The 17,314-nt window shown below is 38.1% G+C and overlaps 1 long non-coding RNA gene across 1 annotated transcript; it reads left to right on the top strand.

Annotated features, from left to right (window-relative positions):
- The first annotated feature begins 1,064 nt into the window (after positions 1 to 1,064).
- Positions 1,065 to 16,616, top strand: LOC135228897 (uncharacterized). Its single transcript, XR_010319752.1, has 3 exons — positions 1,065 to 1,092; positions 7,159 to 7,219; positions 16,014 to 16,616. It is a non-coding gene; the product is annotated as an uncharacterized LOC135228897 (long non-coding RNA).
- The last annotated feature ends 698 nt before the right edge of the window (positions 16,617 to 17,314 follow it).

Here is a 17,314-nt window from a genome sequence, read left to right as displayed (position 1 = left end):
TTGGAAACCCTGTGGGGCAGTTCTGCTCTGTCCTATATGGTTGCTATGGGTTGGAATCAACTCGACAGCAACGGGTTTGGTTTAGTTTTGGTATATAGACACAAAGGAGCCCTTGTGGCACAGTGGTTAAGGGGCTTGGCTGCTAACCGAGAGGTCGGCGGTTCGAAACCACCAGCAGTATGCTTCCGTAGAGATTTACAGCCTTGGAAACTCTATGGGGTTGCTATAAGTTGGAATCGACTCGACGGCAGTGGGTTTGGTTTGGTATATAGACACAGCCTTACTTGTTGACCACACTACACTTGAGATGTGATCAACTGTGGAAGCAATGAGTGGAACATATCTAGTAAGTTTGATCTGCAGAACTTGAAAAGTACTTACTAGCTATGATTCTAATTGAGAAGAACAGCTATTCAAATACTCTTGATTGAGGACTGCTCCTTCATCATGTGGGAAATCTGTCCTCTGATAATATGGCTTCAGAAGGAAGGCACACAGAATGGCGCTCACTAGGGTGACATATGAGTATATGTCACACAAGTGAAAAATATATATATACCAGTTAATCAGTCTGGTTGTTTGTAGAGACGGAACCTTTCTATAAATACTGAAGATTTACTGGATATTAAGTCAAATCCTATGTGTTACACATAGTTATATTTAATCTGCAAATTAATATTAGTAGCCTACATTTATAATGAGGTTTTTAAGTTTTAAAATCACTATCTATTATTTTCCTTTTCAGTCGGCTACACACATAACAGTTTAGGAGTTATGCCAACTAGCCACGGTCCATATGGATTCCTTGGCGTGCCATGTTGGTGAACAAGCAGGGATCATACATGATGTACCTCCTGGGTCACTGGAAGATATTTAGTGCTAAATATCATCTGTCACTATGGAGACAATTTCTTATTAGGAGATAGCTGGATTCTTTATTCGTTCCTAATACAAGATAGTACAGAAGAGGTGATTGCCAAGGGACAAACTTAGTATAGCAAGATGTGCTAGAGGCAGCAAGAGTCTATATGATATCGTTTTTTTTTTTTTTTTCTTTTAGGATAGAAAAGACAAGTGATTCTTGGCCTGCAGGTGAGCCACAGATGGACAGGGCTCAGATGGCACATAAGGGTACAGAAGTGAGTAAGAGTCCCTAGTGAGAATTGAAAGTGCATCTTGGCAAAAGATGGAGTTGTCCCCTATATAGTGAGGTCATTACACACAACCCTTGCCCATTCCTCCATCTGGTTTATATGTCAAGTAGCATTAGTTCAGTTTTTAGTGGTCAGCCAGTTCAAACAGCGAATATCCCTGACATATTACTGAAATGTGCGTGTATATGGTTCTGTGTGTATGCACTTGTTTAAGAGTGGGTGGGGGGTAACCCTCACATCAGTGAAAGAGTAAATAGGATATAGAAAAAGCCAAATTACTATAATAACAATTTTCCAAGTGCAGGTGTAAAAAGAAATCTCATTCTTTAGAAGCCTTTTCCAATATCCTTGTTATTTTATCTTGAACACTTCTCTTGTCATTGAAAGAATTACTAGCCTTAGTGAAAAAACTGGCTAGATGAAAGAGAAATTAAGAAGTGATTCAGTGTTAACAAAAATACTGGCTGATTAATCACTGCTTAAAGGAAGAGTAGTTTACTTTCCTCAAAGAGAAAAAGCACCCACAACTTAATAGAGGCATTACTTTCTGCTCTCTAGATTGGTTCACAGTTGATGTATAGACTTTCTAGCCAAGTAATAATATCAAGATCATCTTACTGTTATTATTCCTGGATCATTAAAAAATGGGAGGTCGACTCAAAGTAATGTATTTGATTGAATTGCTTTCAGCCTGTGAATATCTTTGTGTTGCATTTTTGGGTCAATATCAAACGATGTACAAATCCACTGAGAGTCTCCTTGGACATAGATTTCTCCAAGAGAAGTAAGGAGCTACTTTAAGGTTAGCTTTGTATGCTGATCCACCTGAAGGGGGAAATCAGCCCAACAAGACTATGTATGTTCTAATGAGTCATTTTTAAATTCTGGAGACAGCTTAATAATTACAAACTGTTATTATGGTACCAAACAGTTGACTGTAGAATTTGGTTCTGAGATGATAGCCCAGTGGCCTAAGCAAATTATTTCCCACCTAAAAAACTGCAGCAATGGCATTTGGAGACCAAGTATATATTGGGAAAAATTGGCTTATTGAGTGGATTATTTCACAATATACTGTGAGTATACACAAGCTGAAAGTCATCAGCATTTATTGAGTTCCTGTTGTACATAGCAATGGACTCAAACATATCAAGGATCATGAAGATGGCACAGGTCTGGGCAATAATTCATTCTGTGATATATAAGGTCACCATGAGTTGGAGCCGACTAGAGAGCAACTAACAACAACAACAAATTGTATTAAAGCCTTGTGCTAGTTGCTATGGGGAGATGATCCATGAACTAGAAATTGTACTTTTTGAAACTCTCAGTCCCATTGAGTTTCATAAGAACATATATTCATGGGAAAAGTAGACCTTGAAATTAGTGTCAAGGAAAATATTAATAAGCACGATAGGTACAGCCCCGAATGAAAAGAGAAATGCTGAGACATAAAGGTAAGGAATGATCAGGGGTGACTCAGCTCCCACTGAAAGGCTTTGATAACTGTATGGGCACTAAACCCTAAATGGAAGATTGTCCCATTGATGCTTTTGAGCTAATGGAAAGGAACAGCAGAAAGCTATCCTGGCAGTCCTTCAAATGGAAATATGCTCACTGATGACTTGGTCCACCTCATATCTAACGTGAACAGATTGTGGAAGGTCAGAAAGAAAAAAAGGATGATGGCAAATAGCATAGGGGCAGAACCAGCTAGAGACCTTAATTAAAGCAACTCCACTTGGCTTTCTGTAAAAATCAAATGCGACAAAGCTGCCTAAAAGGGAAGGGAGAGAAATTGTTTCTATAATAAGAATGCCTTTAAAAAATAACAACTTTACCAAGAATGTAATCTAACACTAGCCTAATAGTAGAGAATTTTGTCATGCAATAGTATATCCTTAACAGCAGTTTTATTGAGAAATATGCTGATTTTGTGCTAACCAAATCCACATAATCACAAGCAGAATGTTCTTTTGGAGTTGGTACTGTGTTAAATAAATGCACTTGGTCAGACATTTTTCCCTGTTAGCGTCATACTCCTGAATGTAGACAATTGAGAATGGATGTAATTACAAACTATTCAAATGGACTAGCTCTACAGAACTAGCATTCATATTTCAGTCAATAGTGCAGAAGGGAACTATGGTAGAAATATTTTCTATTCTGACTATATTTGCATATTTGTGTCAGTTGCTTGATTCAAACCAATTAGACTACAGTTATCTGTGTAAACCATATGGTGCACAAATAAAGGATACAAGACCAGTTAAACATCAAGAGTATATCATTTGCATAGTTACAAAGAACACTGACAGGGAAAATATTTGTTATTCAAGGAGTAGACTACCTAATAGAAGGCACTGTCTTTATATTTTGAATTTGTATGTACTGAAGCGAATGATTACTCTTCAAATATTTGTCAATGTTGTACTAACTTGTGGCAAAGGACATAGAAAATGAGTGATGTGAGGAGTGGAATTCAGACAACTGTTTAAATAAGCTCATGAAAATTGTGGTTTTCATAGGTAAATAAATCAATGACAGGATGACCTTCTAACATTTTATTAGAATTTCTAATTTAAACTTTTGTAGTAGAAGTAGTATTTTCAACATTTGTGAATATAATCATCATTGATTGATTTATTGTCAAAAGCATTTGATTTCTTAAAAATAGTTTGACCTAAAATGAGCATATAAAATATTTTATAACTTCCTTTACTTTAGGAGACTTTTTTTTTTTTTTTAACACAGGACTACTATGTTTAGGTCATCTAGGTCATCCCCTCCCTCACCTGCCAGTGAAATGGAGACTCTGGGACACAGAAATATAGCCCCCCAAAGATTTCCATATCCTAATCCCCAGAACCTGTGAATATGTTACTTTACATGATAGAGAGAAATAGAGACCCTATGCATGAAAGTGCTAAGCTATTGCTTAAAACTTTTGTTTCCTTTTTATACTGCACCCTTTTAATAGACTTATCATCAGGGGTAAACCCTGGTGGCGTAGTGGTTAAGAGCTACGGCTGCTAACCAAAAGGTCAGCAGTTCAAATCCACCAGGTGTTCCTTGGAAATCGTATGGTTCAGTTCTACTCTGTAGAACTATGAGTTGGAATCGACTTGATGGCAACGGGTTTGGTTTTTTTTTTTATCATCAGGGAGTGACTTGGTCACTTAAATAACACTTTTACCTTGAGATATCCAGTATATGTGCTCTGCTCACTCATTATATTTTTCAAATGACCCTTCATATTAGTCTGTAATGTGTCCAAAATATACTGAAACAATCACACAAACCATTATCCTTTTCAAGTATTTCAGAGTTTTGTTTTGCTAATGCCATGTTATATGACAGATCACTTTACATGCACTAGTTCAAAGTTATGTTCATCAGAAAATATGTGTATTATCAATCAGTTTGGTAAATTCGAATGTGATCTTTCAGTAGAGTTTTATTTGGATATTTGGAGCTAGCTTAATCCTTTAAAATACGGTTCCTCAATATAAGCAGCTTTTTTATTCCAACTAATGGGGACCCCGTGTGTGTCAGTGTAGGACTGTGCTCCACACGGTTGTGAGTGGTTGATTTTTCAGAACTAGATCACCAGATCTTTCTTCTGATGTGCCTCTGGGTAGACTCGAACCTCCAACCTTTTGGTTAGTAGCTGAGCACGTTAACCCATTCTCATTACCCAATGATAAATGTCCAACCAGTAGCCTCCATCTCTCACACTCTTGAGCACATAGCAGAACTCAATAAATATTGATTATAAATAATGAAAGAGTTCTCCTGGAAACACAAACTGAGAAGTTCAAAACCAAGGCATAGGCTCTTCAGAATAATCTAGTGATGAAAATGTGAGTAAAATGTAATACAGAAAAAATGCAATACACATACTTTTTATATTCAATTATGATACTATTTTTAATGTATAATGATATCTTCCATTCTTCCCAAATTCATATAAATTTTAATTCCTCAGTGTATTACTTGTATGAATGATGTGAACTACCTTTCTTGCTGGATTTAGGTTTGGGATTGAGTTCCGTCCTTGTAAGAATGATCAGGGAATGAGTTATTCCAACATTATTATGGGATGCTTGGTGCCTATAATTAAGTCAGTGAGCTCCCTTATCACTGAAAGGGTGGAAGCGTAGGCTGGGTACCAATGTGTCAAGCATTCTGAAAAAGGGCCTACTGAAGGAAGACCACATCCACCACTACCGTCAAGTCGATTCCGGCTCATAGCGACCCTATAGGACAGAGTAGGACTGCCCCGTAGAGTTTCCAAGGAGCGCCTGGTGGATTTGAACTGCCAACCTTTTGGTTAGCAGCTGTAACTCTTAACCACTACGCCACCAGGGTTTCCAGAAGGAAGACAGAACTAGAAATAGCCTCTAAGGTCCGCTCTACCTTGAAGACTCTTATGATTCTGCTGTATAATTTAAGGATAGCCACCCAGGTGGACCATAGCCTAGTCAGCTTAAATGTTTCAGCTATGTTTATAATAACTACTAGTCACCATGGGTGAACTATTTCTGTACCATCTTATCATTATATTCAAGTATATTTGAAATATTCTTGCAGAAGAAATATTTGCATCATTAATATATTCAAGTCAGAAGGGATTCCCTTTGATTTGCCCTTTAACTTTTGTAGGACAGTTTCAGAATTGTGAATTTACATCAAGCATCAGCAAGAGAATATTTTCCTGGGCAGAAGGAAGAAAAAGTGAGATCATTATCTTACAGGGTGAACTCAAATTCAGCATTACAAAAAGCTACAGAGTATGTAAATTGGACTGTCCTTCCCCTCTGGCCTCTATCCTTGCCCATGAGGACATTCCTCAGAGAACATGTCATTTCACAGAAAATACAGCATTCTGTAATCACAGAATCAGAGAAAGCGAACAGACATTATCTTGGGTCAAAACAATCCAGCGTTTCTTTTTGTCTTTTTTAAAGGAAGCTCTCAGTGTAAAAGTTATCCACGAGCGTGGGTAGTCTAAAATCAAGTCAAAGATGAGATTGCACAAAGTGTCCTCATTTGTGTTCAGGTGTGGCGGGGGCAGTTTAGGAAGAGGCGCTGACAAAAGTCGTTCTGTCTCTGAACCCAAATTCATTTCTATTATGTCTTAGAATTTTTATGGTCTTAATGTAATGTGTTTTTCTTCAACGGAGAACAGTCAAAAAGTTTGATAAAGTCAATATCCCCAAACCCTAGTATTTCTCAGTAAATAAAATTGATACAGTAAGAACCCTGCAACTTCCCCCAAAGTTTTCCAGGATTCTGCTCATGAAAGGTTAGACTTCTGGAACTTAACTAAAATCTCTTCAGGATTATTTGAGTACTTGTTGTTGTTGTTAGGTGCCATCAAGCCAGTTCTGACTCATAGCGGCCCCATGTACAACAGAATGAAATACTGGCTGCTTCTGCGCCATCCTCAAAGTCATGGTTATGCTTGAGCCCATTTGAGCACTTAGACAATAGTAACTAAATTCCCTTCTAACTGTAATTACCTATGTGTGTGAGGAAGCTACTACTTAAATATTTGGTTCTTTGTAATGTACTATATTGGAAACCCTGGTGGCATAGTAGTTAAGTGCTATGGCTGCTAACCAAGAGGTCGGCAGTTCAAATCCACCAGGCGCTCCTTGGAAACTGTATGGGGCAGTTCTACTCTGTCCTATAGGGTCGCTATGAGTCAGAATTGACTCGATGGCACTGGTTTTTTTTGTTTGTTTGTTTATATTGTATTATCTATATGATCGCATTATCATATCATATTGTATCATATCATATTAATTGTTATTATAATTATCCAGGTGCCCAAGAACCCTGTTGTTCTGTATTGTTACGGCAGCGTTATTTTGCCTTTCATTACTGATGCAGACTTACATATGTAAACCCAGTATTAATGTTAAATTTACTTAGTTTTGTAATAAGGGCTTTTCCTTGGCAAATTCAAATCATGTAACCCTCACCATTACTCTATCAGGTACAGATGTGGAAGCTGAGGCACAGGGAGATTAAGTAACTCATGCAAGATCACAAAGCTGGTGAGTAGCAGCACTGCTATTTGGACCTAAGACTGCTCGATTCAGAATCTCATATTCTATTCACAATAGCGCAAGAGCACACCATCTAGGGCGAATTTTGTTTTTAAAAATTTATTTTCTGATTTATACGTAGAAAAATACACTCCTTTTGGCATATGAGTTTTGTCAAATGCACACAGCCATGTAACCACCGCCACACCTTTCCTTCACCCCTAACCCTGTCTTGGAGGGAGTACAACCAGAATGCTTCTTAGAAGCAAGGATGGCGAGACTGCGTCTTACATACTTTGGACATGTCAGGCGGGATCAGTCCCTGGAGAAGGACACCGTGCTTGGCAAAGTACAGGGTCAGCGGAAAGGAGGAAGACCCTCAGAGAGGTAGATTGACACGTGGCTGCAACAATGAGCCCAAGCATAACAACGACTGTAAGGATGGTGCAGGACCGGGCAGTGTTTTGTTCTGTTGTGCATAGGGTTGCTATGAGTCAGAACCAACTCAACGGCACCTAACAACAGCAACAACCCTGGCAAAGAGGAAAAAAAAAAAAGGAAAGAAAAGAAACAATGATTGTGATTGTCCCCTACGCTCCAGTGCTCGGTCCTTTGGCCATAAGGGGGTGAGTTTCTCTAGGAGTTTTCTCTTTGTTTTTGTGTGTTTTGGCTCAAAGCCGGTTATAAAGGAGGAACACAACAAACAAACAGGAAACTGCAGTGCTTGTCCTTCAAACTCTGACTTGCCTCTCCAGACTGCCTGTCATTCTCTGCTTTTCAGAGACCTCAGGTAATTATTTTTTATATTCAATCTAGACTTTTTAGTCGTAATCAGTGGGAGAGAGAGAGCCTGTAGTGGACTTAGTCCAACTCAGCCAGCACGAGAAGTCCAGTTTGAATTTAAGAAAAGGACATGGATACCTTGGTGAAATAGTTCAACTTCAAAGGCGAGATAGGTTATACTGCCATTTAGCCTAGAATGGCCCAAGGGGGTGATCTGTCACTGCTACTTAAGGAGCCAAAGACTGATGAAGCAAGCCCTCAGCAATAATAGGGATATAAGCCTGAGCAGGCTAACCTTCATCCTGCAGCTAAATTTTAACAAGGATTATAAAGTCAAGTTTAGTTTTGAGGTCTCTGGCTAGTACTGAAAGATATTTTGGATTTGTCACATGTTCTGAGGTAGGGAATTCAAAGAATAAAAGACCAAGTTTCTAGCGTATGTGTGGTATATATGCGTGTATGGTATGATATCCTAAGGGTGCCTAAGAATCCTGTTGTTTTATATTACTCTGCAAAGTAAACTCAAAAGCTTTGGTCTGTTCTATTATGTCTGCAGATTAATTGCATATATGCTCATCCGTACCTGTTTTTATTTCATACAAAGAATATTAAAAAGAAAACTGCACTTCAGAGAATATGATTGCCCTCTAGTGGGGGCCGCCCAAACTGCAGACCAAAATTACCATGGTCTCCTAGAAGTTCTGAGAAAGAACCTGGCAAAGTCAACCACATACAGCTAACATCAAAGACGCTCTTCGTGTTCATTCTAAGGATGCAGAATTATGCTGGATGGTTGATTTTTGAGGTTCCATTCTTCTAAAAATACAATAGTGACATTCTTCAGAGTTCCTAATTCCAAATAGCAAGCACATAGATCTTTGTGATGAAGAAATAGGAGTCTATAGAGTTGAGAAAGTATGCTGAAAAGTTTCTACAAGGCCGGAGCCCTGGCCAGAGTCTTTGCTTCAAAAAACCTCAAACTATATTACTTTACTTTCCTTTTATGTTTGGACTTAATAATATATTTTATTAGCGAAATTAACTCTCAAATTTAATTAATTTAAGAAATATTCATTCCAGATACTCTTGTAGAGACACAGCAGTGGAAAAAAACAAATGAAACAAAATTCCTTCTTTCTTGGAGTTTGCCTTCTTTATCATGGGGTTTACATATGTAACTTTGTATCATTCTTTTATTACTACATATGTAAGTAATGAAAAACTACATAATACTACAATAACAAATGACTCAGAAATCTCAGTGGTTTAATACTATTTATGTGTGTTTAAAAAAAATTTTTTTTTATGTGTGTTTGTGTGCACATGCATGTATTTTTTTTCTTTTTCTTACTAAATTTCTGTTCTGATTGAGAAAAGTAACTTTCCTCATCATAACCACTCTGGGACTAAGGCTGATGAAGGTTTCGTCTCACCACGTGCTTCCATGATTACAGAGTTAGGGAAAAAAAAATCTTAAAGATTCTGCCTGGAAGAGACACCACCCGTTGCTTCTCCCTCACATTTCTTTGGCCAAAGCAAATAACGTGGCTGTCTCTGAGTTCAGTGGAGTAGCAGGGAAGTAGAATCCTTTTGTAAGAGAGAACCAATTTTGGTGAATAGCAATGTAGTTTGGTCCCGTGTTCAACCATTCCTTAAATATGTATTAAGTGCCTATTTGTGCCATGGAATGTACTAGGTGCTGGGGTGAAAACAGTGAACAGGACCCTCTGCTCATGAAATTATACAATCTAGAGATTTTTTTTTTTTTTTTTTAGAGATGAGACAGAGTTTAAGACAGATAGCTGTATGGATATCTAATATAGGATTATAATTGTGATAAGAGCTAAGAATAGGGCATAAGGTCCCAATTTCCAGTAATTGCATCAACCCAAACCAACCACACCCGTTGCTGTGGAGTCAATTCTGATTCATACCAACCCTATAGCACGGAGTAGAACTGCCCCATAGGGTTTCCAAGGCTGTAATCTTTACGGAAGCAGACTGCCACAACTTTCTCCCACAGAGTGGCTGGTGGGTTTTGTCTTAGTTATTGTAATGGGATTGAATTGTATCCCCCCAAAATACGTGTATCAGTTTGGCTAGGCCATGAGTCCCTATATTGTGGGATTGTCCACCATTTTGTCATCTGATGTGATTTTCCTAAGTGTTGTAAATCCTGCCTCTGTGATGTTAATGAGGGGGGATAGGCAGCAGTTACGTTAATGAGGCATGACTCAATCTACAAGCTTATGTTGTGTCTTAGTCAGTCTCTTTTAGGCTATAAAAGAGAGAAGCAAGCAGAGAGACGGGGGTCCTTATACCACCAAGAAAGCAGTGCTGGGAGCAGAGCGCATCCTTTGGACCTGAGGTTCCTGCATGGAGAAACTCCTAGACCTAGGGGAAGACTGATGACAAGGACTTTCCCCCAGAGCTGACAGAGAAAGCCTTCCCCTGGAGCTGGTACTAGACTGTACTAGACTGTGAGAGAATAATTTCTGCTTGTTAAAGCCATCCACTTGTGATATTTCTGTTATAGCAGCACTAGATAACTCAGCCCCAAGGGAAGGCTTTCTCTGTTGGCTCTAGGGGAAGGTCCTTGTCATCTATCTTCCCCAGGTCTAGGAGCTTCCCAGTCCAGGAGTCTCAGGTCCAAAAGATATGCTCTGCTCCCGGTACTTTTTTCTTGGTGGCAAGAGGTATCTCTCCTCTCTGTTGGATACTCTCTTTTATATCTCGAGAGAGTGACTCAAGATACAAGGTAATTCTGTAGATTGTGCCCTGCCTCATTAACATAGCTCTCTCTAATTCTTTCTCATTAACATCAAAGAGATTAGGATTTATAACACATAGGATAATCACATCAGCTCACAAAATGGTGGACAACTACACAAAACTGGGAATCATGGCCTAGCCAAGTTGACACACATTTTGGGGGGACACAATTCAATCCATAATAAGCTCAAACCGTCAGCCTTTCAGGTAGCAGCCAAGTGTGTTACCGCTGCAGCACCAGGGCTTCTGTGATTGCAATAAGGCTAGAAAAAAATCCTACATATTAAATAGGAAAGAGTAAAAATAGCTTTATTCATAGGCAACAAGTTTGTATATGTACAAATTCCTAACTAAGCTAGAAAACAACAACTTGAATTGATAAGTGAATTTAGGAGGGTCATAGGACATAAAACGGTATGCAAAAATCAAGATTATTACTATATGTTGTTATTGTTATTAAGTGCCATTGAGTCAGTTTTAACAGAATATGATGCTATGCACAACAGAATGAAACACTGCCCAATCCTGCTTCATTGTCACAATTGCTGCTGTGTTTCAGCCCATTGTTGCAACCACTGTCAGTCCATTTCCTTGAAGGTCTTCCTCTTTTTTGCTCACCCTCTACTTTAACAAGTATGTTGTCCTTCCACATGGACTAGTCCTTCCTGATAACATGCCCAAAGTATGTGAGAGGAAATCTCACCATCCTTGCTTCTAATGAACATTCTGGCTGTAATTCTTCCAAGACAGATTTTTTTCATTCTTCTGTCAGTCCATGGTATATGCAATATTCTTCACCAACACCGTAATTCTGCTGCTAGTACTATATATTAACAATAAATAATTGGAAAATGAAATGATAGAACAATACATTTTCCAATAGCATCAAAATCATGGGCTACTTAGGAATAAATCTTGCAAAATATATGCAAGACCTGTACTACACTGAAAACCATCGCAAAGAAGAATTAAAGGAAATCTAAATAACCGAAGCGATATACCATTTTTGAGAAGACTCACTAGCTTTAAATTTTCCCTGAATTTATAGATTCAATGCAATTCAAATCATTATCCCAGCAAGTTTTTTTGTAAAAAAAAAAAAAAAAAGTTGGTTTAGTCTAACATAGAGAGATGCAAAGGATGTAGAATAGCCAAAACAATAATAAAAAGTAGAACAATTATGGGGGACTTATATTGTCTGTCTTCAAGACTTACTGTAAAGCTCCAGTGATCAGGACTGTGTGATACTGGCATGAGGAGAGGTGAACAGGTCAATGGAATAGATTAGGGAGTCCAAAAATAGACTCATATTCATAATGTCAATTTATTCTCCACAAATGGGCCAAAGCAATTCCACAGAGGAAAAAAAAAAGTCTTTTAAATAATTGATGCTGGAATAACATCCATATGAAAATATAGCAAATCCAGGAGTCTGGATCAAAATAGCATGAGCAGCTGCACGCTCCCATCCTTCCACAAAAACACGAAAACAAAACAACAAAAAAATGGAAACTGGCAGAACCAGCTTTTTCGGAACTCTGAAAAACAATCAAAGGGTTACATCAATGAAACGCAGGCTGAGTCAAGAAAGAGGTGACATCTAAATGGTAGGAAAGCTTTGGTTGTTTCTGTGTTGTGCCCCACCCTCTCCCGGGCTCCTTGGGGGCCTCTTAAAGCTGTACTCCAGAGAGCCAGAGAGGGAGCCTGGTCTCTGGCTGTAGATGGCACAGAGCAGATTTTATTTGCAAATGATGGTGTCTGTCCTAAACTATCAGAGCCTACCTGAAGGATCGAAGCAAGATGCTTCTCTCAGTTTGGACTGACAACTACTCAATATATAAGAAATAACGGAGTCCATGGATGTTAAACTAGTCGGGGAAAGTATGATGCGAAACAGGATATCTGTATCATCTCAAAGTAGCTCCCGACAAATCACTTATGAATTGTAAATGGAAAACTACTGCTACAATGGAGACATAGGGCAGACACCACCTTCATCAAGTGAGCACAATTAGCCAGTAATGGGGCAAATGCATATCATGTGCCTCCTTTTAGGATCTACGTACTGAGAAGGACACACTTCACTTCTGAGATACTTCTGCCAAAAACACATAACCTGAATTTACTGAGGAAATGTCTACAAGCCCAGATAGAGAGGTATCCTACAAAATAACTGTCCTGTACTCTTCAAAAAGGTCAAAGTCAAGGAAGAAATAAAACAGTGACTGAGGAACTATTCCAGACTAAAGGCAACCAACGAGAAGAAAGAGAGAGATTGAAGATACATTAATACAGGGGGAGATCAGGGGTAGAGCTGGAACCATGAGGCAACAGGGATAGAGAAGGTGTTAGCCTTCATTTTCTCGATTAAGAGGAAATCCGAGAATGACAAGGGCAGGAAGTAGGTAGTAAAATGAGAGGGAAATGAAAGACAAAATAATTGACTGTCAGTGCTCAGGACCCAGCTAATACAGGAAAAACTGTATTTGACGTGGTGCTCGCCTGCTCAGTTGTGTGGTCCTCTTTAACAGCGTTCAACCTCCCAGTTCCAATAACAGAGAATGTTTGGTAACATCGATCAGGTCTGAAGTTTTGCTGGTTATTTATGACTGTATGTAATCATTAAGGAATCATGAAGAATGGGAGAAATGATGGGAAAATTATGATAAGCAAGTCAAGTCATAGTTTTCATAAAGGATTAGAAGAAAGTGTTTTTCCCAGACTGTCACCCAATGGATTTGACAATAATACTAGACACATGTTTAATGAATTGTTCAATGCCTGGAGAGCATTTGGAAAGATATGTAGGGAGCGTTAGTGGACGCTGAAAACAAACTGCAGTAGAACAACTCATTTTCTTTGTTAGGAAGATCACTGCGCTGCAAGACCGGGGAGCTGTGCTGACTTCTGCTGCAAAGGGCAGAGCCTAAATTTTGTCATCAATGCCCCAAGCCTGTACTTAATCCATCTCACATATTGCTGCCAAATTAAATGTCCAGTTTTAAAATGGAAAGAGTTTGCATAATTCCAATTTAATAACAAATCAAGACAAACAATATTAAAACTATATGCAAATAAGAACTGTTTATAACTCAATTTGTCAACAACAACCTCTAAGTAATTCATTAGCTATGGCAAACTTTTTACTGTTCTTTGCTCCTGGTAGGATAATAGTGGTCAGCACTAATTTAACAAGTTACTTTAAAAATTTTTTTTTCAAAATTATTTAGGGATATATTGACTCAAACTGTAATAGGTTTTATCAGGAAAACTCTGCACCCATGTGATCTGGAATTGCTTTTCAAACTGCCTTAGCATTTCTAAATCAATCCCTGGTTGGTAATTAACATGTGAAAATGGGACCGATATCATTATTTTCTCTATATCCAAATGGTTTCCATTGTAGTCTGTGTTGCAATTCAACTAGAGAAAGGATCTGAAACATTCATGAATGTCTTTGAGGCTTGTAAGCACTCATTATTTTCATACTGCGGAGAGTGGAAATGCAAAAATCCTACATCTGTAACTCCGTTTTAGGACCTTGCGAACTTTCCCCCAAGACATTATAGAATTACTGATAAATCCCTATGAAAGCAATTTCTGTTACTGCAGCATTAAAGTATTCTGCTGACAGTTCTCTTGACTATGCAAAGGCATTCGCCTCTATGGATCATCACAAATTATGGATAACATTGCAAAGAATGGGAATTCCACAATGCTTAATCGTGTTTATGAGGAATCTGACCAAGAGGCAGTCGTTCAAACACAACAAGGGGATATATGTGTTTTAAAATCAGGAAAGGTGTGCGTCAAGGTTACACATATTTAATCTGTATGCTGAGCAAATAATACGAGAAGCTGGACTATAGGAAGAATGGGGCATCAGGATTGAACAAAGACTCATTGACAACCTGCGTTCTGCAGATGACACAACCTTGCTTGCTTGCTTGCTGAAAGTGAAGAGGACTTGAAGCACTTACTAATGAACATCAAAGACCACAGCCTTCAGCATGGATTACATGTCAACATAAAGAAAACAAAAATCCTCACAACTGGGCCAATAGGCAACATCATGATAAACGGAAGATTGAAGTTGTCGAGGATTTCATTGTACTTGGATCCACAAACAACACCCATGGAAGCAGCAGTCAAGACATCAAACGATATATCGCATTGGACAGATCTGCTGCAAAAAACTTCTTTAAAGTGTTAAAAGGCAAAGATGTCATTTTGAGGACTAAGGTGTGCCTGACGCAAGCCATGGTATTTTCGATCCCCTCATATGTATGCGAAAGCTGGGCAATCAATAGGACCAAAAAGAATTGATACCTTTGAATTATGGTGTTGGCAAAAAATATTGAATAAACCATGGACTGCCAGAAGAACAAACAAATCTGTCTTGGAAGAAGTGCAGCCAGAATGCTGCTTAGAAGTAAAGATGGCGAGACTGCATCTCACATACTTTGGACATGTTGTCAGGAGGGATCAGTCCCTGGAAAAGGACATCATGCTTGGCAAAGTACAGGGTCAGCAGAAAAGAGGAAGGCCCTCAACAAGATGGATGGACACAGTGGCTACAACAACGGACTCAAATATAGCAACAATTGTGAGGATGACGCAGGACCTGGCAGTGTTTTGTTCTGTTGTACATAGGATCACTATGAGTCGGAACAGATGACAGCACAGAACAACAACAACAACTGACAGTGAACCTCATTTACAAAGCCAGTATTGAATGTTGGGGGACAGGATCAGCATATCCTTGTAACAGACTTTTCTATATAAAACTGCTACTTTAACAAACTTTTTAGAATATAACTTTTACCTCTGGTTATAAAAGTAATACTGAGAAAATATTCAAACAAAGAAAATGCCTATAATGGTTTCTTTTTTTTTAACTTGGATGTATTACATGCCTGCATTTTACCTGCAAATTGGGATTCTACTTTGTAAACTTCTATTTTTAACAGTGCACCATCAACATTTTCCCATGGCATTAGATAGTCTTCTAAAATACAATTTTTTTTTATAGCCATGTAGTTGCCATATGTTTAAGGTCATAGCTTTGATCTGTGTGTAGCCGAAACTGCGCAATATTTTAATTGTTTAACTTACATAGTATGATTTAATCTTTTGGAGAAGATTTGTGTTTTCAGTTATTTGAACCTCATACATTTTATTTTCCTCAAATGTTCCTATCTAGTTAGTCTGTAACTTACATATAATTTTTATCTGTAATCATTTTTAGGACCAAGGTACAAAAGACCTGGAAGCAGAGAAATTATCACAAAGAATATTACAAAAGTAGGTATGATTTTTCTGCCCTAACAATTTGACAGGGCACATATACACAGCAAGCATTCGTGGCTGCTCTATGAAGCCTTTCCTAGAGAAACAGCAGAACTCATGTATGTGAGATTTACATGAAAAATAATTACCTGTTGGCATTTCAGCAAAGAAGAAATTTCTCATCAATCATTACCCGTAGCATTCATGTATATTCTTAAATATAAAGAAGATGATTAGAAGGAGCACATGTATGTGAATAAGGAGCTAGAATAGACTTGTTTCTGAAATGAAAATCCTAGTATGATTTGAAACATATTCCTCTTGTCTCCTTGTGCATAACTCACGTTTCTCAGAAGCATAGAATATTTTCAGTCCTCAAAATTGAAACAGTAATTGATTTGTGAACCACTTTAATTTAATGAACATATAATTTGTTTGAATTAAAGAAATACAAAATAAAATTCAGAGTACTGAATTTCTCAAATATTTCCAATTCTTTCCTTTCTTCCATGATTATTATGAACACTAATTACTAAGTTTTACATAAAAAAGGTTAAAGGCACTCCTCCCAACCTTTGTGTGAATGTGTGTGTGTGACCATGGGCAATGCATGCAAATGTTGTTCTGTACCCTTCAGCACAGAGTGGAGGAGCCTGACCAACCAGAGGCCCCTGACAGTTTTCACAGTCAAGAATAACATATGATAATATATATATAATATATATGATATTATATATAAATATATAATTTACTTCATAAAATTCCTAGTAGTAATAACAATTACAACAACTTACACTTTTTTTTTTTTAACATTTATTGAGTAGTAATGTGAAGCACTTTACATAGCAGTAACTTCACAACAAGCCCATGTGGTAAGAACTATGATCATAACAAAATTTTTAAAAAAGACGTTTTCCATTGCCAGTAAGTGACAAAATCAGACCTTGAATCCAAGTATCTAGCAATAAAATGCAAGCCCTTAACAGGTACGTTATTTATACCACCAAAAAGTAAAAGATGAGTTACAGGGGTGCTGTTATTGATCTTCTCAAACTTTGGGGTGGCTGGAGCCTCACCCCAACCCCACCCCAGATTTCTATAGTTCTAAGCATACCTTTGGTTTGGAGAGTAGAAAATCATTTAAAGATTGTCCTGCAACGCCTATAAGAACCCTGGTGGCATAGTGGTTAAGCGCTTGGCTGCTAACCAAAAGGTCGGTGGTTCAAACCCACCCAGCAGCTCCACAGGGGGAAGAAGTAG

The sequence above is a fragment of the Loxodonta africana genome, chromosome X (assembly GCF_030014295.1).
Source record: "Loxodonta africana isolate mLoxAfr1 chromosome X, mLoxAfr1.hap2, whole genome shotgun sequence".
In the NCBI taxonomy this organism is placed as follows: domain Eukaryota; kingdom Metazoa; phylum Chordata; class Mammalia; order Proboscidea; family Elephantidae; genus Loxodonta; species Loxodonta africana.
Note: the sequence above shows the minus strand (reverse complement) of the source record. Positions and strands in the feature narration are given on the sequence as shown.